The sequence below is a fragment of the Coturnix japonica genome, chromosome 6 (genome assembly GCF_054131305.1).
Source record: "Coturnix japonica strain WE chromosome 6, WE-NBRP24, whole genome shotgun sequence".
NCBI classification, from domain to species: domain Eukaryota; kingdom Metazoa; phylum Chordata; class Aves; order Galliformes; family Phasianidae; genus Coturnix; species Coturnix japonica.
The window spans coordinates 4195125-4221191 of NC_140668.1; positions in this window are offsets into that span (position 1 = coordinate 4195125).

Consider the following 26067-nt stretch of genomic DNA (forward strand, 5'->3'; position numbering starts at 1 on the left):
ATTCATTTGGTAAGCAGAATAACACTACCTGATACATGAGGACTGTGTCTCTGCTCTGCTCTGCTCAGCTCACAGGGCAGAGGTTCAGGGTGTTGCTCTCATGTCAGTGCAGGTAAACTCACTTTAACCTTTTTTCTTCTGTAAATGCTTCCTCTGTTTGTATGCTCAGATACACTTCCACATTCCCTCAAGTACACTTCCATATATCATTAACAATTACACTTTCTTATACCATCAAAACTGTTTGTCAAACAGTACAGTTCTTCAGTTCACATAAACTCCCTTAATACAGTCTGTATTCTTCAGTTATAAACACTGTGCCACAGAACCAGCACTGATTGAACCACCTCCCTCACACACTTCCTCGCAAGCAGTACATAGTATTACATAAATGGGTTGACATTCATTGGTCGGGTGGAATGTACACCTCTCCTCAGGACAATCTTACTAATCTACAGAGTACAAACTCCTGTCTTCTTACATACAAGCAGAAAGTACATATGAGTGGACAGACAACACAGTCTTTCACTTTGTCCGTGTCTGGCCATTTCCCTCACAGGAGGAAGGAAACATGGATCGGGACTCGGCACTCACCCTGCAGCTGTTCTGTGTCTCACTCACACCACACTCACTCTGACATTTAGATCAAAAACCATGGTTTATTCATACTACACAATGCTGACAACGTTTTCTAGCTGGAATCTTAATAACACTCATACTCTGGTCGACCAGTTGCAAACGTTAATGTTTTTCCCAGAGTCGGCTTGACACACGGTACCAAACACTTAAAGCAGATGATAATATTGAACATACAACCTATAACCCCCGTGATTACAACTTGGAGAACCCAGGCTACCATTTGACAGGCTATCCACTATATCCCATACCCGTAGGAGAGACCAACCTAGGTCCCTCCTATTGTCACCCACCTGGGAGAGAGTATTTGTTCTTGTTTCCATTCATATGACATACAGTTCCCTTTCATAGGAACTCACCCAAGGAGTCTTCCTACCCAGCTGGCAACCAAAGCCATGAGCTCACCTCCCTGGGAGCAGCACGTATGGCTGTAAACTGTGTAGGATGTCTCCTCAAGACATATGGGCTCCACTTACCATACACATACCTGGTCCACCTATGGGTGGTCCTTGTCTGTCCCTGCAGTGATCAGGTGAGGAAGGGAGTCCTTCAGAGAAATCTCAGGGTGTGCCAAAAGTGTCTCCCTCTCAGCTGGTCCTGCAGCGAACAGAGCTGGTCCCACCTGGGCCGCCAAATTGACTACAGGAATTGAACTCTATAACCTCTATAACTGATACAGTCTCCCATGACATACGTATACCAAAGCTGAGGAAGTATGGGATAGGTGATTGGACAGTGAAGTGGGTCGAGAACTGGCTGACTGGCAGAGTGCAGAGGGTTGTCGTTGGCGGTGCAGTGTCTGGCTGCAGGGCTGTAACTAGCGGCGTCCCCCAGGGGTCTGTGCTGGGTCCGGTCTTGTTCAACATCTTCATCAACGACCTTGATGAGGGGATAGTGACCACCCTCAGCAAGTTTGCTGATGACACGAAGTTGGGAGGATTGGCTGACACGCCTGAAGGCTGTGCTGCCATTCAGCGAGACCTGGACAGGCTGGAGAGCTGGGCAGTAAGACACCGGATGAGGTTTAACAAAAGCAAGTGTAGAGTCTTGCACCTGGGTAGAAATAATTGCATGCACCAGTACAGGCTGGGGGAAGAGCTGCTGGAGAGGAGCTCTGCTGAGAGGGATCTGGGCGTCCTGGTGGACGACAGATTGACCATGAGCCAGCAGTGTGCCCTTGTAGCCAAAAAAGCCAATGGCATCCTGGGGTGCATTAAAAAGAGCGTGTCCAGCAGGTCGAAGGAGGTGATCCTCCCCCTCTACTCTGCCCTGGTGAGGCCTCATCTGGAATATTGTGTCCAGTTCTGGGCTCCCCAGTACAAAAAAGACAGGGATCTCTTGGAAAGAGTCCAGTGGAGGACCACAAAGATGGTGAAGGGCCTGGAGCATCTCCCCTATGAGGAGAGACTTAGGGAACTGGGTCTGTTTAGCCTTGAGAAAAGAAGGCTGAGAGGGGACCTGATCCAGGTCTATAAATATTTGAGGTGTGGGGGGCAAAGAGGTGAGGCGAGACTCTTTTCAGCAGTGTGTGGAGACGGGACAAGGGGAAACAGACAGAAACTGGACCATAGTAAGTTCTGCACTAATGTGTGCAATAACTTCTTTATGGTGAGAGTGACAGAGCACTGGAACAGGCTGCCTAGGGTGGTTGTGGAATCTCCTTCTCTGGAGATATTCAAGACCTGCCTGGATGCTGAGCTGTGCAACGTGGTGTAGGGAACCTGCTTTGGCAGGGGGACTGGACTCAGTGGTCTCTGGAGGTCCCTTCCAACCCCTACAATTCTGTGATTCTGTGAATATCATGGAGTTGTTTGGATGGGGAAAGACTACCCCTTTGAATGACCTTTTGTCAGGGCATGTCCTGGGATTCCTAGGATCCTCAAAATGCAGCATTGCTTCTGTCACTGAAAAATGGGGCCCTGTGTGGGACGGAGGGAGGGTCCATGAGTCCCTGGCCCACCTGACTGAGTATTTCCATGGTCTTAGCAAAGACATACTTACAACTTGAGAATGACAGTTAGCTGTGTTCATGGTGGCATGGCCACTTTTAATGGCCTTGAACTGTCTGAACATAACTGAAGAGGCTCAGGCTGATGCAAATCAGCTATTGAATGATAGTGTTGAAAAATTGGAAAGACAGGTGGCAGTTTTGATGGGAAAAAACCTAATTCAATCATTCTCCTATGGAAGATCAGTAACAACTGTCTGGAGGACCATGGGGGCCCTGTACAAGGGAATCTGTATAAAATGGACTCTGTAAATGAAGGCACTAAAAGGTCAGATTTTGAGGTTCCATTTGGACTAGATCTATTTGAGATCTGACTGATTGTAACCCAAAAATGAAAAAAAAAAATAAAAAAAATGCAGGATAGGCTGGTGGGAGTGCCCTGACCAGTGTCCACCCCCCAAACCCTGCTGCCCATAATACAGCAGCTGAACTGATGGATATAGTACAGTGGTTTAGACAGAAACCAAGAGAGCATGCCAGCATAGCTGCTCTGGTTATGGGACATGGAGGCAGAAAGTGCTATGGTGAATGGACTGGAAATTTCAAAACTGACATCCATTACTACTAACCCTGCCCTCAGGCAAAGACTTTATGCTCTTGTCTGGAGGGCTTATCGCAATAAAGATTGGCGGATTTGCTGCGTAGACCGGTCAGAACTCAGATCTGCGTTGTGCTTCCTGCGGCACCAAACGCCCAACAGTGGCAGTTCCGCTTATTGGCCAGCAGGTGGCAGCAGAGACCACGGAAAGAACGTCTGCGGGACAGACCCTGGGGATCCGTTCTTTTGATTATAGGGGAAGAACACAAAGATGGAAGAGGAGGGAAGGGGGAAAAAAAAAAGAAAAAAAAAAATCAAACCACAGCAAACAAATAAAAACTTCTCCAAACGTAGCAAACGTGAATGTCTGTCAATAAATTAATGAGTAATTAAATTGATATCCCTTTCCCGCCCCCCCCCCCCCCCCTCTCAACTTCTGAGATGAAAAAAAAACACTTCTTTTAGAAGAAAACAGAGTAGTAACAACTTCTGTACCTACATTCACCACTCTGAGATCCTGTCTGGGTCTCCCAAGGCTTGTAAATAACCACTGGGTCGGTTCTGATGTCGCGTGATTTGTTGTCAGTTCTCTCATGGTTCTCCGGTCAGTTCTCCGGTGCCAGGATCTGCCACAGGGCATTCTGACCACGGGCATCATGTTTCTACGCTGCCGCCTGCATTGAACAGGCAATGGGACTGCCCAGCATGTGCAAGGCAGCACCTCTTTCACACCACCAGAATGTTTAAGGCTGTTGGGATTGTTGTTAGCGTCCCATTAACACTGAGGCTAGAGATACCCTTAGGATTGACATTACTATTAGCATTACTTTGATGGTGCCCTATCTGGGTCATTTCCAGGGGATGTCAGGAGTAAGGCACAGTGTCAGGAGAAAAAGAACAGACTCTGTTACTTTATAAACGTGATAATAGAGAGAGTTCATTGGAAAAAATACAATTCTTAAATAATGCAAAGCATGCTTCTGATTGGATGCAGGCATCATCTGGGCTCTGATTAATATTACTCTTAAGGTAAAGATTATTGTTACCATAATGATTTTTTTTTTGGATTATGATCAGGGTTAAGGTTCCTTTTGCTACAAACTTCTAGCATCATTTTTGTTGTTGCATTTGGAGTTAGGGACGATTTTAGAATCAGGGTAAGGGTTAGGATTAGAGTTACATTGCTGGTTAATGCTGTTATCTTTACAGCTCCTGTGAGGGTTGGGGTCTGGGTCAGGTGTTTAAAAATGAAATGAAAAAAGAATTAAAAAAATATATTGAAAGCTTCAGATTTCCTTAATCTTTGTGGGAATCATATAATGTGCAACTCAGATCTACCTCTTCGTGCAGTGACTGCCTGTAAATTTGCTGGAGCCTAATATAATATGGCCTTGTGCTTTCCACTAACTCACCTTCATTTCATTTTCATTACATTTGCTTGGTAGTCAGATTTTGGTGTGTGGATATTTTAAAACAATCTAACTGACATTAGCAAAAAATTAAAAATAAAATTAAAAAAAATGCACAACAGCATCGTATCAATTTTTATAGATAAGATAAAGAAGAGCTGTTTCCCTTAGTTTTCTGTGCCTCTTTACTTTCTTACCCTCTCCCCTTGTGTGAGAAACTCTCAAAGTCAAAGATTTCTAGTTAGGCAAAGATGGCAGTGATAGCAGCAGTGCTTATTCATTATTGCAATACTGCGCGCACATCCCCTATTGGCAAGGGAGAAACTGCACACCAGTCAGTGAAATCAATTCTGTTCTGTGCCCTAAACCCACTGCAGGTGATGCTCTCATGGCTCTCATTGGTTGAGCATCTCAGGCTCACAGACTCCTCGAGACTGTGGCTAGGATTCATTTCCATAGAAGGTCAATTACCAACCTCTTGTTTTTAGGTCTGCCTTGTACTTTTCTGCGGACAGAGAAGGGCAATGTTTCCAAAAGTCAGTACATTCATTCTGTCCTGTGCTGGGCTCTACCCACCCTGTATTTATCTTGTGCTTGTCTCAATTCTCCCCATGTCAGAATGCCCCCAGTCTGAACTTAATTCTGTTCAGCAACTTTCTTGGTGCAAAAACTACTTATACAGCTGTTTTACAAGAGGGTTATACATTCAGTTAGGGCCTACACTATGTACTGAAAATACTGGAAACTTCCACTGCAAAAACACAATCTACCTCTCCCATCTGTGCAGCCTTGCAGACCCAGAGCATGCCAGGTTATTTCTGCTTTCATAGCATTTGCATGCTGTAGGGTGAGCACAAGGTTCTGCTGCTTGATTCTTCTGCAAGAGCTGCCTACCGGCAAATGGTTGCAGGGATGGAGGATGTGACAGAAAGCATTTGTCTCCACAAGAGCAGAGTTACATTCAGTGCAGAGTGTGAGAGTCAGGTTGGTGTGGAAAAGCACTGACACGCTGGGGATGATGCAGTGCTCACATGTCTAACACTCACAGACATTACTGTCAGAAGGATGGTGCTGTGTTGTGCTTCTACCTTTGGCAGCCCCTGGAGAAATGCTATGGCACACAGAACACCTTTGTATTGCACTGACTGCTGCCATGCAGCATGGATTTAACACACCAAATCCAGAGGAGCATGACTGCATCTAACTGCCCTGAGAAAAACTACTGTAGCTGAAGAGATGAGGAGGCAGCTGCTCATCTGCAGAACAAGCAGTACTGCCAGACATTGGGCCAGGTGAGCACCTCCTGCTGCAGCGTGATGATGACAGGGCTGGAGATGATCTGCAAAGCCAGCTTAAAAGTGGGAGACGTGAGTCAACATGGCAGGAGGACAGAGGTGTTAGGGAGCAGCCAAGGCATCAAAGAGTATCAGAAGGCTTTGAAAAGTATCACAAAGTGACAGCCAGGAAGACTGGGATATATCATGAGCAGCAACCTGGATGCTAGAGATTATTTGCTCCCATACAAAATGGTAGAGATCTTGCTGCAGACATCCCAAAGCCAGGCAAAATGGGAACCCAGAGCTCTGCCTGCACGAACCCCACAGCCATAGCATTGCAAGCTGAGCTGCCTTGCTGTTCGTTGCATTCATCCCAATCCCTGTGATTGAAGACTCAGAATGCAGTCGAGGCGATGACTGAGCATGAGAGTGACTTTATTCAATAAAAGACAGGAGGGCTTGAGAGGTCAAGGGTGAAGATGGGACTCCTCTTGTCAAGATGAGAGTGGCTCAGAGCTGGTGCTGCTGCCTGGTGCCTGGGACTGGCAGCCTGACTCTAAGTCCCCATCTAAGATGCTCAGCTTCACCTCACTGATGCTGCCCTGCTCCTGCATGGTGGTGCTGCTGCTGGGACACTCGGGCTGTGCTTGGGATGGGCAGCACTGCAAAGGCGCTGGGTCACAATCCAGGCAGGTGACTGCTGTGTCTGGCAGGCTCAGGTCAGGAGCTTCAGCAGAGCCAGGAGATATGAGAGCATGAACGTGGATGAGCCCCTTGTGTCCATCACTGTTACCATGTGGAAGGCTGTCATCCGAATTGCAGCGATTCATGCTTAATAAGAACTCTCCATTGATGGAAAGACACTGCTTGGTTTGGATCTTTGGGGTTGACAAGGGCTCGAATCACCTAGGAAGGCATAGAAACACAAGGGTTAGTTTCAAACATTTGCAAGTTGAATCATGCAAGAGGTTGTTGATACTTGGTAATAGAGTGGCGGCAGGAAGAAGCAAGTAGGCTTGAAGCAGCATAGCCACTGTCTTGAAAGTGATCCTCATTCAGGTCCAGCTCGTGTGTTGTTTCACTGTAATCTGCTTCTTTGGGTCTACCTAGTGGGCAGCAACACTCGAGCTGTTACTGATATCATTGAAAAGAACTGGAGACAATTGTTCTATTCCTAAGAGCTTCAAGGTGCCTAGAAGCACAAATAGAAACCAGCAGTATTTCATCACTTCACCAAAAGGAAGGTCAAACACCTGAGCTGTGAAGAGCAGTTACAGAACCTATGCATAAGATCACACCAGACATACTTTGTTCTAACAACAGTTATGGCACATAGTCCATTTCCTTCAATATTCCCAAAATGAAATGATGTGGAGCATTACAGGGAAAGAAACACTGCACACAGACACTATGACCCTGATTAGACTCAAGCAGCAGACTTAAAACAAGTCAGAGTTTTTGATTCCAGGATATTTCAGGACCTATCGTGTGAAATTCAGTTACACAACAGTGCCTAGGTGCCTGCGTTTCAAGCAACTTTCAGATCACAGCCATGTAAAATAAAAACAAATTCAGTGCAGAAATAGCAAGCCTGTACCTTAATACTCATGAGATTATCCATTTTTTACTGCATTCTGACTAAGTTCTAAAACTTGCTCATCCCAGTTCACTTCAACAGGTTCCACCAGTTCAAGCAATGCAGTTCTGAGATCCTGTGTATGTTAGGCAGATAGAATTGAACAGTGCAGAAATAATCTCTGACAGCTTTAAGAGCTCCGTTCTGCTTACAAACTCTCAGTCCAAAACTATTCAGTTTTAAGGAAATGAACACCTGAAGCAGTTGGATCATCTGCCGCATTCTGCTTCTTGGCATCATGATTAGCACAAAGGGTTTTCTGCTGTCCTGCAGAGATGGACAAAGTCCTGCTTACAAATGGACCAAGTTTCAGTGTACAGCAGAGTTTGTACCAGACTAATAAGCCACGTCATTCAATTCATGTGCTCAGGTTGTTATGCACTCCGAAAGGAAACAGAACTAACTGTTGGATTCTGAAGGCAATCTGTGGGGTCCTACATTACCTCCTGATTCTGGAAGAGGAAATTCTAATAGCAAATGCAGAACTTTGATCTTTGTAGACATGAGAAGAGCTGGCATTTAGGAACATTCATTTCAGGGAAATCAAATGATGTGTCTCTATTTTTACTACAGATAGTATAGGGAGCAGCCAGTTGAAGAACCAGATACAAAAAAATCCAGCCCATTGGCAGGAAAATACTTCTCCTTAAATTCTGTATGCTATCATGGTACAGAATTAGGCTACAGTGCCACATAGGCCAACCAAGCGTAGAACCAAATCCACAAAATACTGGTAGACAAAGCAGCAAAAACAGGGACAATGTTCAGCAGACTGTGCTGTGGCATTTCTACCCACAGCTCAGCATGTTCTGCCATCCGAAAAGCAAGGCCTCTTGTCAAGCTCAGCTATTTCCCTTCTCAGTGTATTCTAGCACCACTGATACCCACTGGTATCCTCCTGTAGAGTGCCATCATATTGTCATCATCCAAAGGAAAAACCCACACAGCAGAGCATACAGCACTACACCCATGCTCCAAATATCCGCCTGAAAAACTAAAAGACAAGCTTACAAACCTGAAGCACCTCAAATGGCTTCCTGACAGACTGGATTGTCTGCCCTTGCCAAAGCCCACATATAGCCCATGAAAAGCTGGCTCTTTCCCTCAGGAAATAAAACCTTATCGTCCCAGAGAAAGCATATAACCCTCATTCAATTGCCCTTTCACTCAGCTTAGAGCACTACTAAAACCAGCATCTTCACCTTAGCTCATCACACTGCTGCAGTTCCTTTTACAAGGATTTCACTGGCAAAAATGAAATCAAAGCCGTCACAAGGGATTTAGCACAGTTACGTATTACTGGCTACGAGAGCTGTCAGCACAGTCACCTGTCTGGCTTTGCTGCTGTTCTATTTATGTACAGGCACAACAAGGTTCAGACACCTCACAGTGCAATTCTCACTTTGACTGTAAAGAAAAAGGAGGCTTGAAAAGCAGCGTGTGGAAAACAAAGAAACAAGAATTAGAACAACAGTGGGGCCATGGCACTTGCAGGAATTGCTCCGCCTTTAACAGCGATTCAAGAAGTACGAGGGCATCCCAAACCAGACCAGTTTGGACAGATTAACAACTGCAAGTAGTGGGTTCCAAAATTCCAGACATGAAATCAAAGCTGGAAAAACTCTTCACATTTTCATCTCTCAATTTTTAGTTCATTGTGCATTACAACGGAAACAATTCTTCACATACAACTTGGAAGCTAAAGACAAGTCTGACAAAACAGACTGCACAGAAATGATGGATAATTAACAGAGTAAATTGCTCTTTCAAACACTTAGTAATAGAAAGAGATCTCTGAAGTTGCTGTTCTGTAGAGCCCCAAAGCAGTCGCTTGAGGCAGTTCAGGATTAGCCAGAGACAAACCAGCCAGCTGTGTGAACTGAGACCAATTGCACTTTTCTAGTCTGTGGCCACTGACAGCTTCTGAGAGCTACCAAGCGATGCAACCTAGCAGAATTCAGAAGGGAAACCAAGAGAGCCTACCTGAGCTCCACTGCCTTTAAATTCTCTGTGGAGAGGGAAGGGAAAGAGGGGAAAACAAACACCGCTCTACACCCCTCTGAGCCAATAGACACTTTGCCCTGGATTAGCTCTGGTGCTGCATAAGCTGGGCTTCCACAGCATGTGTTCAGGCGGTAATCAAGGCCTGCCTGGAATAACACAAAAAATAGAGAGAAACGTTTGCTTTAACAGAGTTTATGTCTTCTGGTCATAACACTTGAGAAGCCTCAGAGGCTTCTTCTCCTGTGCATATTTTCATTCATCTTAGAGTTTGCTTTCATTCAATGTGACCTCTCTAGGCAAATATTGTCTAAGACCATGAGCATCACATAAATGTGCAGATCTCAAGCTGCTCACTTATCTAGTACCCTTCGCATGATGCTTTATTTTCCTCAGCTGATCATCTAGATTGTGTCTGTTGATTGTGCAACAACAGCCTGTTGATCTCGATTACCTGTGAGAGGCTCTAACTTTGGCCAGGAAAAATCATTTGAGGATAAGTAATTATCTGGGACTCAGTAAGTCTTCCCATGCTTTCATAACAGCAGAGATACACACACACACAAACTCGTGGAACCCCACTGCTTTGCACAATCCTGTGCACACTCACGTGTGTCATGCACTGATTTCCCAGCCAGTCCTCATAGGGTCTCTTACTTAGGACGGGAGTGTAGGGGAGCAGCCAGAAGCTGTTTGCATTCCCTGCTGTCTGCTGGGCAGCTTTGCTGGAGATGCTTGGGTTGCTTTGTTTTTCCTTGGGAGGTGGGAAGGAGCTTTGGGTTGGAGGCACATCCCGTGCCAGAGCATCCCAATGGCACGTGTGGGGCACTGATCTGCAGCAGATGAAGGGGAGGAGGTCCCAGCACAGCTCTGCACCATGCTCTGCCACACTGGGCAGCTTGTTCCTGGCTCAGCAGCGTCATCAGACAAGAAGCAGGGAAGGAAATCAAGGATGGGGGGTACCATCAAACGCAGTTAGTGCATGCCTGTGCAAGACAAACAGACCCAGAGCTTGCAGGTTGTTCCTGCTTTTGTAGCATTTGTGTGCTGTAGCTGAGCAAAAGGTTCTGCTGCTTGAATCTTCTTCTGCAAGAGCCACCTACCGGTAAATGTCTGCGGGGATGTAGTCGGTGTGCACGTCTGAAGCCATTTGAGAACCTAGTCGTTCTTGCTGCAGGACCCCTGTCTTCTGTTAAAAGCTGAACGGTCCCCAGAGCACCTGTTTCCATCAGCTACCACCATCCAAAGCAGCCAGCCTTCTTACAGTCACCTGGCCCAAACATCCCTTTTGCTCTACACTTGATTCCTGCAAGAGATGGGAGCTCGGCACGCACACCATCCTTCCAACACCCCATCCCTGCAGCAAGGGATCACAGCGCTGGCACAGCTGAAACAAAAAGGGTGTGCGAGTTTCCTGTTAGCACTCAGTGTGAACCAATCTACCACTGAGCAACACCGTGAGTCCCCACTCACCTCAGCACAGGTCAACCTGTAACCCCAACCTTCCCCTATCCATGTGCACACGCACACCCATTCACCACCCTGCCCGCTTTGCACACCCCCATGCACACTCTGCATCGTGTGCCCTCCTTTGCATTCACAGACGTGTGCAAACCATCCCTGGGAACACCTACGTGCCTACACCTTCCACAAACACCCCTTTGTGTGCACCTGTGTGCAACCCAACTCCTCAGCACACGCACGCGTTTGTGCCACCCTGTCCATGCACTCACCACGTGCCCTCCAGCAACCAAGGATTGCAGAGATGCTCCAGACTGTGCCAGAGATGGAATCTCAGAGTGCTGGGACATTATTGATCACTAAGGAAAACACTTGGAAGCATATTCAATCTGCAGAAGCTGTAATTACTGGGCACAGTTAGCTTTCCTATGGCTCAGCTGGAGGAGGCGGGTGCTCTCATACATCTGAGACACTCGCACAATGTTGGGATCATTCTGATGGAAACTATGTCTTCAGATATCATGGTTAAAACCATCCAAGATGATCATGCAGAGCCTTAGCTCTTGAGCAGCACTTCCTCCCCACCCTTCACTACTCCAAGCAGCTCCAACAAACTTCTCAGAAGAAATCCAGGCCAGCACAGACCTGGCAGACCAGAACCAAGTGCAGCTTGTGGGACGGCAGTGCCCACTCCTTGCTTCCACCCTGCTCCAGCAGGTTAAGGAGTCTGAGCCTCACTGGCCTTTGACAACTCAAGACTTTCAGCACCTCATGCCAACATTTCTCACTAAGATACACCTAAGGCATTGAATTCTCTTCTCACTACCTCCTCCCAGTCCTCCCCTAGGAACAGGAACAATTCAGATTCTACAGCAAACTACAGCATCTGCACTGCAAGAGCACACTGAACCACCTGCAACAATGAAACATGGTTTTGGAGAGTGGGTATGAAAACACACCTTTAGACAGCTGTCTCCCTGTAGCCAAAAGGAAACCAAGAAGGAAAAGTCCAGCCTGAAACATGCCCATGCTACTAGCCCAGGTTTTTCACAGTCAATGCAGAATCCATCCTGCTCTTGAGGTAACAAACGACCAGTGAGTCTCCCGTTGCTCCACCCCTTCTCCTTCAAAGCCAGAAAAAGAAAGAATAAACAAGCAGAAGAAACCCAGACGTACCTTTCCACACACAGAGCAGAAAGTGGAACAGCAGTTGTCTCCTTCCTGAGACATGGTGGGGAGCATCCCAGAGGAAGCCCAAGTTCTTTGCTTCTCTCCACAGGGACTTCAAGCACTCTTGGCAAGAGCTGCTTTGGTTCTTTCTTCAATTGCTTCCATCACCAGAATCTCCTTTGGAAAAGGAACCCGAATGAAAGAATCAGCAAATGAAAAAGAATGAGCAATAGCCACTTTACCAGCTTTCTTCTGACACTCAATTTAGACTCTTGACTCGGGCAAGGTCTTAAAATCAACTGGTTACAAGAACTGTCCCAAAATATATCCAGCTTCCGTACAGCTGCCATTCTTTCTGACAGCGAGTGTAATCACAGAATCATAGAATGGCCTGGGTTGGAAGGGACCTCAAGGATCATGAAGATCAATCACCTCCCTGTCCCTGCTGGCCATCCCTTCTTCTGATGGAGCTTAGGGGACCATTTGCTCTCTGAGCTGCAAGAGCACGCTGATGGCTCACGTTCTGTTTTTCATCCACCAGGACCCCCAGGTCCTTCTCTGCGGGGCTTCTCTTAAGGACTGCTCCTCCCAGGCTGTACAGATGCCTGGGATTCCTCCAGCCCAAGTGCAAAACCTTGCACTTTGCTGTGTTCAACCTCATTAGATTCACCTAGGCCAACCTCTCGGTTGAGCTCCCTCTGAATGGCATCCCTTCCTTCCACTGCGTCAGCCGCACCACTCAGCAAACAGCAGAAGGTGCACTCCATTGCATCATTGGTGTCACTGATAACCATGTAAAAAAGCACTGGTCCCAAGACAGACTCCTGGATGACACCACTTGTTATCGGCCTCCACCTGGACATAGAACCATGAATCACCACCCTCTGTCTGTGGCCTTTCAACCAATCCCTTATCCACCAGGTGGTCCACCTGTCAAATCCACATCCCTCCAGTTTAGAGATAAGGATGTGGTGGAGGGCAATGTCAAAGATCTTGCTCAAGTCCAGGTCAATGACATCTGTTACCTTCCTTTTGTCCACAAATGCCGTCACTCCATCATAGAAGGCCACCAGACTGGTTAGGCATGGCCTTCCCCTGCTAAAGCCACGCTGCCTGTCTTGGATCACATGCTCATTTCTTATGTGATCAAGCATGTCTTTGAGGCAGATCTGTTCTTCACCATCTACATCAGTTACACATTTGAATCAAATAATTGGTGTTCCTGTCACCAAGAAAACCTCTTTGTCTTCTACTCCTGCTGCACTTCTGTGCTTTCATCAGAAGCAAAGGAAGAGACCACCTCCTAGATCCAAATTTTAAGAAACCAACACCCAATAGGTGTCATCTGAAGTAAAATAGCAGAGAAATTAAGATGACTCTTCTGCATCCAGCTTGGATCACTCCCTCACTCAGGCACACCACCATCAGATCAAGGAGATGCTGCCTTCAGCTTAGAGACTGTATGGGAAATCACAGCTTGAACCTCTGATTAATCAGCTGAGGCAAGTATTGGGTCAGCTGCGGGAGCACAGGTGAGAGTAATCTAGCTGTGCTCCCAGAAGGGGTGGACCTCGACTCAACCTCCTCTGAGACCTCATTTAAAGGCTGACCACCTCTGAGACAGCATGTCTTAGAGATTGCTCCCTAGTTGAGGCTGCCTCAGCTTTCTAGTCAAGGTATCGATATTGGTGAGTTTCCCTTTGCTAATAACCTTAGGCTATTTACCACCATCTTGGTTAATATCTTTTTATTAACCACCCTTACAGAGACCATAAGGGTTTGGGTTTCCAAACTCTCAGCAAGCATTTGGATCAGCCAGCTTCCTGCCGAGGAGCCCCCTGCATCACTGCTGCCTATTCTGGTACCGGACCCGCAGATGCTTCAGAGCTCATTAGCATGGACTTCCTTCCTCCCCTCAGCAGCTGCTCCTGCACTCACCTTCATTCCTACTCAGATACCGGCCGCTTCCAGCACCAGCTGACCTGCAAGACACAGAAAGGAAAGGTGGGAGTCATGCAAACGCACAAGCCCAAGGCTGTGTCACCACCACACATGGCAGCCTCGGGAAGTCAGCTGAAACTACAGCCTTTGTCAGAATGGAAACAGGCACCGTCAATTAAGTGTGACCTCTGAACTCATTGCCACCATCAGAAATAGGCACTGAAATCGCTCACTTCACTGCAGCTGGTTAACTCCAAATTCTTTTGCTTTTGGGAAAATGCGGACACGGAATTGAAGGACACCAGAAAAACGACATCTACTTCATTGTAGGTGGTTAAGCTTGGAAGCAGGACTTGAGCAAGAAATGCTTCTCAGCTCCTTGAAAGGCACTAATCCTGACCTCTGCCACAGGTGGCTGAGTGACACAAAAGTTGAGCTGCCCATTCAGAAGCACATGGAGCAGGCCATGGAGCGGTTACATACCAACACATGAACAGGCACTTTCCCATTGGAAGGGAAATCCCTTCTCCCTGCCATGCCATGCCCACACCGCTCCTCAGGGCTGCACTGACAGCACAGACAGAATTGAAACATCTTTTGTCATCATTGTGGTTTTTCACAGACCCAGACAATGAGATACTGGGTTGCTGTGTGGGTTCCCAGGCGGCACTGCCATTTCCAAGCCATTGCTTCCTAGGGGCACAGAAAGGAAAACGCCTGAACAAAATTTCACCCAGAGATTGCTATTTTACCATTCTTCCATGCAAAACAGGAGGACAGTACAGCGGATTTGTGCAGCTGCATCAACACCCTGGGTGCTAAAGGAATGCAAAGACAGAAATATCAAAACTACAAGGAGGGAAGCTATGTTTAGTAATATCTTTTCTCATTTACAACAGGCAGTTGGCACTACTAAAGGAAAATCCCAGGCCTCAGGTTCTGACAGTGCGACAATCTGGCACGGACTCAGATGTGAGTGATCCAAATGGTTTATTCCAGGTTCTAATACCACTTCTGTGAATTCACACGTTTTCTCTCTTAACTTTCCCACAGCCTTCACATGTCCACAGAACATCCCACAAACTCTCCTTTACGGCGCACGTAGGCACTCATCCCACCAGAGCCATCAGTCATTCCTAGCCATGTGCTTCTCCTCCAGTCACGGACAGTATCACACGGCCATCATGCATCTTAAATGACTTAGTTTTTCTGTTCTTTCTGGAGGTGTCCTTGGTTCCTAGCCTTACCTTCTCATGCCGTTCATCTTCCTCTGCAGCTCCTGCTCTGAAGAGTCTTCTTATGTTCCCACATGACAGGAAGAAAATGAAGACACAACCCCTGCCACCAAGGTCAGCTCTGCAGCACACGTTACCTGAGGAGCACTTGGCTACTCATGCAAACTGCACAGTGCCAGGAAGATTGTTACATGTTGCACTTCTTCTTCTCCTGGCTCAGAAATTAAATTTTCTACCTAGAAAATGGAAAACAAACAAACAAGCAAACAAAAAACAACAACAAAAAAAAACACCTCACCTGACATAAAGGAGACATGATTGTTACTATGGAATTCCGGAGGGCAAGGTATTTGCCCTCTCTATGAAGAAGCTGACTGCAAAGGACTAAGAACAGCCACGATCACGTTGAGAACTTGCGGGTAAAATTCGGGACTGAACCAATAATGGGCTTCTGGAGGTGAGGGTCTGCTCCAGGCCGCCTGGTCAAGGGAGCCTGTTGATGGGCCCTGCTTACTGCAGCTACCAGAAGCACCGCGCTCACTGACTCTCAACTTGATGGGGGATTCCAGTCAGGCTGGGAAATCAGCATGGCTGGCTGCAAGGTGTCTGAGAGACTGCTGGACTGCACTGGGAATAACTTTGTGGGCCAAGCATTAAGCACACCAAGCAGAAGGGAAGCATTACTGGACATGCTGCACAGCAGGAGTTAAGACTGGAGGTGGTCAGGGCTGTAGTGACCATGCCCTCCTAGAGTTCCTCATCTCAAGGAATGCGGGCCTGGCAAAAAGCAAAGTCAGGACCCTGAGCTTCAGGAGAGTCAGCTGCAGGCTGTTCAAAGAATTCTTGGACGAGGGACACTGGAAAACTGTTCTTAGGGGCAAAGGGTTCAAACATCCCTTTGTGTGCACCTGTGTGCAGCCCAACTCCTCAGCACAGCCCTGTGCAAGCACACATTTGTGCCACCGCATCCACGCACTATCTATGTGCTCACACACACTCACACAACCACATCCCTTAGTGCAGCCCTGTGCGCACACACACTCACACGTGTAACCCCTTCCTTTCACTCCCAAAGTGCACGCACACACCGGTACCACAATGTCCTTGTGCAGCTCCAACACTCTGCACACCCCTGTGCACGTACATATATGTGCATGCTCGTCCTTGCACACATACCCACAGACCTACACACACCTGAGCAACACCACTGGTTTGTACACTCATGGACACAAATGTGTGTACAACACCATCCATGCACAAATACACACACACACACACACATGGATCCCCACTGCTTTGCACAATGCTGTGCACACTCACGTGTGTCATGCACTGATTTCCCATCCAGTCCTTGAGGGGTCACTTACTTAGGACAGGAGTGCAGGGGAGCAGCCAGAAGCTGTTTGCATTCCCTGCTGTCTGCTGGGCAGCTTTGCTGGAGATGCTTGAGTTGCTTTGCTTTTCCTTGGGAGGTGGGAAGGAGCTTTGAATTTGAGGCACATCCCGTGCCAGAGCATCCCGATGGCACAAGGGGGATCAGGGCCCCTCTATTGGTTACCTCGGTGGCTTGCAGCAACTGGAACTTTTTGCCTATTGAGAAAGCTAAAAAGTGTGAGTTCCTCCTGACCCATATCAACAAAAATCTCAACCATAAAAAAGAGACGTCTTCGTATTCAAGCAAATGACAACAGTAAGACCATGCATGTTGTTTTGTTGTATTTCCTCTGTAATCATGGGGAGGATATGAAGAAGTGGTATAATTCATCCACTTCTGCACTTCAGGCACAAGTTCCTTAGAATTAGAAGAGACCCTTAAAGGCCATCTAGCCCAGCTCCCCTGCAATAAAAAGGGACATTCACAGCTAGATCAGGTTGCTCACAGCCTGGTCATTAGTCATCCCAGAGGCAAAACACACACTGAATGATCTCTCCTTCAGTCATAAATCCTTGGAGACAACAGCATTGACACTGCATGTTACTGAAGCAGTAAAAGAAATTGCTCCTGTAACTCTCCTTGTGTTAAGTAAAATGATGATAAAAAGCAATGGAATGCTTTGGCAGGACACCAAAACCATCCTCCTTCCTTGATATCTGCTGCAATGGAACCTTCCACTGGAAGAAAGCCTCTGATGACTTGTCACCCCAGAGAGGTCAGCTTTAGAAGCAGGACTGCTGCACAATAGAATGAACTGGAGCTCCTTAGCATCTCTTACATCCAGGAGGGTTGTGATCAGACCCACCTATCACCTTCAGGTGCGCTTTCTGACACCTTGTCTGACTTCACTGTCACTGTGCCAGCATCCTCAGGCTTAACCTGCTTCATTGTCAGTGTGCAGCAATTGCCAACGTTCTTGATGTCATTGTAATTGTTGGTGTAAAGGAGGTTGCCATTCAGGAACCATTCCACGTCCTCGTCATTATGGGACAGCTCGCAGGAGAAGACAGCAGAGCTCTCTTCTTCAATTTCTACATCCTGCAGGTGCTTCGTTACTTCTACATTGCGGGCTGTGGGGAAACAAGGTGAACTGTTACCACTGTTACTATAAATCATACTGGGATGTGGTAGAATGGTTGGACTAGATGATCTTTGTGTAATCATCTATGTGAAGATAATACATGTATAAAGTTAGCAGGAGAGAACGGCAGAAGTCAACCTCAAGAAGAGAAATCTGAGGTGAAATAGGACATGGAAGAGGCCACCCTCCCTGCTCATACCTTCAGCTGTCAGCGTGGCCTCAGTCTCTGCAATTCCTGCCTTGCACTTGTACACACCAGCATCATCGGGCTTCAGCTTCAGAATTCTGAGCTCTACTGAATGCTTATCCCTCTTGATCTTGTACTTCTCAGAGGGCTCGATGGGTGTGCGGCCCTTGAACCATTTCACAACCTTTGGAGAAGGCCTGAAGTCACAGGACAGGATGACAGAATGACGTTCCAAAGCTGTCTTGTCCTCCAACTTCCTGGTGATTTCTATATGGTAATCTGCAAAGCAGGGGTGGAAGAGAAGAAAGGATGAGGACAATTGGAAGAAGAGGAAAGTCTCTTGCGTGTATTCCATTCCAATTAATGTCAAGTTCACAATGGTTCTTTGAACGACTCTAAAGATAAAACAAACGATTGTCTATAGGGAATGCCATTGACTACATTTCTATGAAGTAATACTGTACAGTATCTACCAAATGCAAGGTCCAGCTCTTGTTCTGTGCTTATTAAATTGCTCCCAATTGTTGAGGCTTTTATTCAAATAAGAGTGAGTTGAAAATATAACAAGTACTTTAGGATGTGAATGGATAATCTTACGCTGGGGACAACAGCAGATAAAAAGCCTGCAAGTTTCTTTCAGATGAAATCAATGACAAACCGCACCAAATTTAGGTGCTACCAAACTTAAACTTGTCTAGTTCAGAAATACAATTAATTTCACCTGATTTGACTTCTTTGCTATAGCCAAGGACAAAACCTCAGCTCTGTAAATCTGAATAGTAAGCACATCACAGCTATTCAAACACATCTTTTACTGAGATGCAGCTGTCTCATTTAGTGTCCAACGACTTTGAACTGGAAATGGAGCAGACCAAAGCAGAATCTAAACATGGCTTCTACAAGGACCGATCAAATGCGGCCACCGTCAAATTCAAAGTATCTGATACAGAAGGATCACACTCACAGTCAGACAAAACCTCTTTGGAGAGGTGAACTGACTGCCCTGTTCACCCCCACTTTGGAAATAACTGCACTCATTTCCTACCTGCTCCCAGCAGTGTGGGATGGTGGGATAGCATCACACTTCCCACACTAAGCATCCCACCATGTCACTTGTTCCACCTAAACCTCAGTCCCAAAACAAAAGGGGAACTCGCTTCTGAACCCTCTTCACTTCATTTCAGATGTCTTATATGCTTGATCTCCAACCCACCCCCCACTCAGGAGAAAGACTCCCCGCTTACACCCTACCATCTTGTTGCATTCTGATGTTGTCATCAGCCTTCAGCTTGTTGTCCTCTTTGTACCACTGGGTCTGAACCTCATCGTGTGAAATCTCACAGACAAAAGATGCACTCCCATATTCATTCACTTCCACATCTTCCAGTGCTTTAACAATCTTGATATCTCCAGCTGTGAAACAGTAGAGATATATTTGTCAGGGTATTTCCAGAACTGAGTGCAGCATCTTTTCCTTACACATATTTGCATAGAAAATAAGTAGGATTATGTTTTATTCTAAACCATCATCCATTCCTGAGTCATTTCTCTCTTCAACACAGTCAATGCATTATTGCCCTTGAACTTAAAGACAGACCTACTAGCTACAATGGAGCTCCCTGCAAACAGTTTTCATGGAAACCAGAATCTCATTTATTCTAAAACCTTTCAAGCAAAATTAAGGGTAGAAAAACAATAGAACTGACTGAATCTTTAAGGTCATTTAGTTCCAGTCCCCCTGCTATAGGCAGGGACACCTCCCTCCACACCAACTCTTCTCCTCAGGGTCAAGGCTTCTCTCAAATCATTCTCCTCTAAGCCTGTGCCTGTGCTTGGGATTGCCCTGACCCAGGTGCAGGGCCTTGTACTTGGCCACACTCAAGTTCATGAGGCTGCCAAGGGCCCACCTCTCCAGCCTGTCCAGGTCCCTCTGAGTAGCATCCCTTCCCTCTAGCACATCAACAGCACCGCTCAGCTTGGTGTCATCTGCAAACTTGCTGAGGCTGCATTTGATTCCACTCTCCATGTTGCCTACAAAAATGTTAAATAACACTGGTCCCAACACCACCCTCCACCTGGACACTGAGCTATTGACTGCAGCTCTCTGAGTGTGACCATCCAGACAGTTCCCTATCCTGCAACTGGTCCATCCATCAAAACCATTTTTCTCCAGTTTGGTGACCAGGATGTCATGCAGGACGGGATCAAATGCTCTGCACAAGTCCAAGTAGATGATGTCAGTTGCTCTCCCATTATCCACTGATGCTGTTACTCCATCATGAAAGGCCACCAAGTTTGTCAGACATGGCTTGACCTTGATGAAGCCATATTGGTTACCACCAATTACCTCATCTTTATTTTCCAAACTATGCCAAGGAGAACTAGACAGAACTCTACAGTGTTGTGTCACTACAAACCTGTCTGAACCATTGGCTTCTCTGCATGCTCATCACTAGTCTCTCCTTAGCTTGTGTGCCTACAAACAATGTATGGGGAATGTCAGCCACAAATCTTACCTAGGGGACATCTTTGCTTCAAAATCCTTTGAACATCACACAATCCCTTTTAACTCTCCAGGTCTGCATTTAGTTATGTCAGAATCAGGCCATATTTCTGTGCTGCTATATCCCTTTCCTTCTGAAGGGCCTGGATACAACTTGGATTAACCTCAGGAGAAGAGTTCCTGCATAGAATCATAGATTTACCCAGGTTGGAAAAGACATTGAAGATCATCAAGTCCAACCGCAGCCTAACCAGTACCCTAACTCTAAAAACCCTACACTAAATCATATCCCTGAGTACCACATCCAAAAGGCTCTTAAACACAACCAGGGATGGTGATTCAACCACCTTTCTGGGGAGCCTATTCCAGTACCTAAAATCTCTAGTATCTAAATCTCTCTAAAAGAGCACAGGTATTAATCTGACCAGAAAGGTTCCTGTTTGTTCATAAAATGAGCCTTTTCCGCTCCATCTTGCATAGGCCACTGGGCACAGGGTAGCTGGGAGACCACAGAAAAAGTGGTTCTGTGAGCAATAGGGAAACTACTGCCTAATCCAACTCCTCCAATCTCTGCGCTCTGCCAGCATGTCTAAATAGGGTGGCAGATACACACAGGAGATAAATATTTCCACTTCCCTCAGCCAACACTGCTCTGAATTTCTATGGGACACACAGTTAGATGAAAAGGCATTTGACAAAGAAGGAAATGAAAGTTTAATCTGCTGTGTCATTCTCTCGGTAGCCAGAATAACTAACCCTCGCCAGTGTTAGTTCAAAGAATAGGCAGATTTTATCTCCTGACATGAGCAGTAATTCAAAGAAGCTGGTATATGATCCAGTATCCTGCATATTCACTGCAGGCAGGAAAAGACATTATGAGATAAGGGAGATCTACACATCACTTGTTATGAACACCTCATAAAGATAAAACCACACACAAGAGGAGAGTTTATGAAGAGGACCACTCTTGGACTACTTTCCAAGAGGCATCAATTAGTAACTCTCTTCGCTCATTTTTCACACTACTCCACAGTGTCCTCCTGAGCCCCCTTACTCCTGTTGCCAACTGCTGATGCAGGGAATCCTGAGGAACCAAGGATTCATAGTTGTTCCATCAGTAGTCCTTGGTCAGCTCTCCCTCCCTGCCCCTTCTGTTTTGATCCCACTAACCAAATTTTAGTTAGTCTGAAAAGAGGATGGAAACCTCCACAGCAATTAGTTTCTAAATATCTTGCAATGGGCAGCTTGTAGGAGCCCCATCTCAATGCCCACAGCACAGGAGGCAGGACTGCTTAGCCCATGCACTAGTGCATTTACCAGCACAGATGTAAGCCCAGATCTATGCACACCAAATACAGGCTCTCAGTTTGCACAAGGAGGCATCCATGGAGCTGAAGTATTAGGCAGATATTGTGGTGGGGCAGCAGTTATTGAGACGCCAGACAGAAAGGACACAGATAACGTGGCAACTCAGCTTTACCATTATGACTGATGATGGAACATCTAATTTCACTGCTCAAAAGAGAACTTCCATATAACTGGAAAGAATGAAATTCACAGGGGAAACCACACACAGACACACACAAAAGCAATACAAAGGAGATGAAGGATGGTTCACATACTAGTGATTCACTCTGAGACATGAGCAAATGAAAGAGTATCCCCAACCATTTGCCTCCTGAAATGCTAAGTATATAAACTCATTGCTGTGATAACTCTGCCAGACGTGAGTCATACACTGTAAAACCTTATGGGGTCAATCAGTTTAACTTCATAAATTCATTACACCAACAAAAGCAGACCATCGTGTCCAGGCTGGTTCATTTCAGCTCTTCAAAGCTGTTGGTAAAACTGCCTGAGAGCTGAAATGCTTACCAGCAAAAGCTAAAAACTGTAAATCAAATGTAATAGGCTGGCTTTGTCTACTGTATAGAAATGATGCCTGAAAAAAAGAAAATAAAAAAGAACGTAAACCAGAACAAATGGAATGGCTACATAAAACAGCCAGTACTGAAACAGCAACCCAACCTGGTTGCAGAATGAGAGAGAAAATGAGAGTTCACCAAAGTCATGGGACAGGACACATGTTCATGTTCATGCTAACACTGAACCCAAGTGGCCACATGAGGACAGCATCTAGTAGGAAATCAGAAAAAAGCATCATTTCATACGTCCCTTGGGAAGGTGGCATCTACCAGGGCACAGCAGACCCGTGTGTTCAGTAACAAGTCTGATGCTTCAGAGCCCAATGATGAGCTACAAACTGGGGTTTAACCAATGCAACACATGGAGGGAAAATCTGTCTTGAGCATAAAGAAGAAAGAGAAAGGTATCCAAAAGGACTAACCAAGAAATGCCCAAACTGCCCATGAAGCATTTCTTCCCGTGGTGCAAAATACCACAATAGGATTTATTTGCTCTTTCAGTTAAACATAAAATGAACCTTTAGGGTAGCTGATGTCTTGTCTTAGGCTGCTCAGCATGTGGATGTTCCCTGATCTTCATATTCACACTTGTGAATAATGAGACTTCTCTTATTTCCCTGGGAAGTAATGCCCACTTTTTTACTTTGACAGAGCTCCTTCCCATCCTAGAAGGGAAAATATCAAGTCAGATCTCCATTAGTCCTTCCATCTCTGCACTCAGCAAAGGGAGCCTTCAGATCTATGCTTAATTCACCCACTCCCCTAGAATTAATGGAACTGTGCTTACTGGAACATATGCTGAAGCTTAAGCACAGTGCAGTGTTTTCAACATGAAGGAATGGCTATAGAACATGCATAAATTCTGGCTGACCTATGACAGCTTAAAGCACTGCGGAGGACTGTTAACAAGCCTGTTTGGACATCACCTTGAATAAATGACGTTATCCCCAAGTAAGGGAAGGAACAGCTGAGCACCGGGGAGGTACACAAAGTGCCAGAGCAAATTCTCACACTGTCAGGTGCAAAGAAAACTGAGATTTCACCCCAAAAACCCAGTTCACAACAAGGCTACAAAATCCCAGCTGAGAATTTCTGTGTTAGACTTGAAGCTCAAGACTGTACTGTAGTTCAACCAACAATATTTTGTGCAGCATGACCTAAAAAGTTCACAATAAAACCAAAACAAACTTCAATTTCAACTTGATAAATGAACTCAGGACATAATAACAAAGAGTGCTGATCTGGGCAAATAAAAGAGCATAAAGAAAAGAGAGCAGTGAAAAAGCTATCAAGGAAAAGCTCAGACTCGCATCCCTTGGAAGTGAAATTAAAGGCTCTCATTCATTTCCAGAGAAGTCAGAAAGGAAAATACCATTACATGCCATACCTTGAACCACTTGACGTCCATGTTGGGCCTGGACAGCTCACACTCAAATGTGACCTTGTCCTTCTCAATGACGCTACTGTCTGCCAATGGTTTGCTGATTTTCACAGGCAATTCTGAGAAGGAGAAAGAAGAATGTGGATTTAGTTGGGAACTTAGTTTTGTTCATAACCAGGTCCATGGGTGCTGTTAAATGGATCCTTCCAGATGGAAAAAACATTTCAGGTGGCCTCCTAGATTTTACCCCTTTTTGTGTTGCACGCAAGACCGAAAAAAAAAATTACTTCTGCAAAGTTCTTCTTGTCATAAGGAAACAAATATTTGGGGAATGGCAGAACCAGGTAAAATTTTCCTTCATGTCAAGAAAGTATAAATTTCACTCTCATGCTCTTGGTGTGGTTTCTGCTATGATTATTTAGACTAATTAAGCTTCTCCCTGATGAAAGCCTAGAAGTATATCACAAGAAGGACCAACTTACCCGTGACCTTTTATTTGTCTTACTCAAGCATCTCCTCCTGACCAAAACTGACAATAAAAGATTCAGCCAGACTACAGGTTTGAGCAGCTGAGTTGTTTCTAGGATCTCCTGCAATCTCAAGCTTGGAACACACACTTGTCTTTTGACTAAGTGTCTCTTATAGTGCAGTAAAACAACAGGTTTTCACACGGCGATTCCTCATTTACCTTGATCTGAAATCATTCTCAAAGCATGTGGGATCAGTCCAGGGAGAAGGGGAGGAGAGGGGAAGGGAAAGTCCACAGTCCTCTAAAATCAGGCTTCTTAGCCTAAAGCTCAACAGCAAATAGCAGTCCACTTCCCCACATTGCTAGACTCCGAGCATTTAAAGAACATCAGCTGACCTCATTATGAGCTCTAACATAGCCAAAGGAATTCATATATTCAAATATTCTCTTGAGTGATGAGAAATATGGAGCATAACTTCAGACTTCTGCTGTTAAACTCTCACTTCTATCATAAACCAGAGTAAGAGTTCAATGCTGTTTTAGATGGAGGACTCATATTTTAAATAACTCATCTCATTAAGGCTTGGATTCCCTACTACAATTAGTTAAATTCCAGTTTGGATCATGCTTCACCTTGGATCACTTAGGGCTTCAGCCACTTATTGGAACTAACTCAATTTGTCTACAGAGAAGCTGTTTTCTATAGCAACAATAAGCTGTGATTGCAACTGGATGTCAGGAGAGCACAAATCCCGCAGTTATCCTGTACCAACATCCTCTCCTTCCATCAGAACAGCAAGTTTTTAAACCAGACTCATGCAAGCTTGCATGACACACCTTGTGTAAAACTGTTGGCAGCCATCAGGACAGCCAGTTGCTTCCTGTATAGACACTGTTCCATCAGTTTTGGTTTTTTGTCTCGCTAGAACAACAGCCAGTGTCTGAAAACTCCCACAACTGAAGCAACCACGCTGATATACCGCAGTCACTGGAGGTGCTCAAGAGCCACGGGTATGTGGCACTGGGGACGTGGTTAGTAAGTCCAGTGAGGGTGGGCTGGGTTGGACTCAGCTATCTCAGTGGTCTTTTCCAGCCTTGGGTGCAACTTGTAAGAGGGAATGAAGCAGCAAACTGCCCAGCACTGAGCTGCATTCTTCTGACTCATGGTATCAGTGAACTGCTGTATTTCCCTATCTTCTCTGGAGCTATTGATCTAACCTAACTGAAAAAGTAAGCCTGAACCTAGATATAAATCAGGATCATAGTCACCCATGGTTGCTTATATATTCAGAAAGACACTCCAGAGGGTAATTCAGCGCATCTAGAAATTAAAGTAGAAGTTCCTTAGTCAAAAATATTCCACAGCCAGATTTTCACCTCGCTACCACTACATTAAAAAGGAGAATCCAACTTGTGGTGTGGGTCATTGATGTTGTTCCGGGGGGAATTGTGGCTGTTCCATGCCCACAGGGTAGAAGACAGCCAGTCTTCCTCTAAGCCACATAAAAAGCTGCTTAGTGCTCCCAAAGCGAATGCTCACCAGTTGTTTCCAACTTGAAGGTCATCTTCTGGCCAGCAGCCTCGCAGATGTATTCTCCAGCATCTTTCTTCTCCAGCTGCTCCACAACCAGACGCCGTGTTTTGCCCACAGATTCCATTCTGAACTTTCTGGAGGAGGCAAGCAGTCTTCCATCCTTGTACCATTTTACTTCGGTTGGATCCTGTGCTACTTCACAGCTGAGGGAGGCACTTGCTGCCAGGGCAGCACTCACCT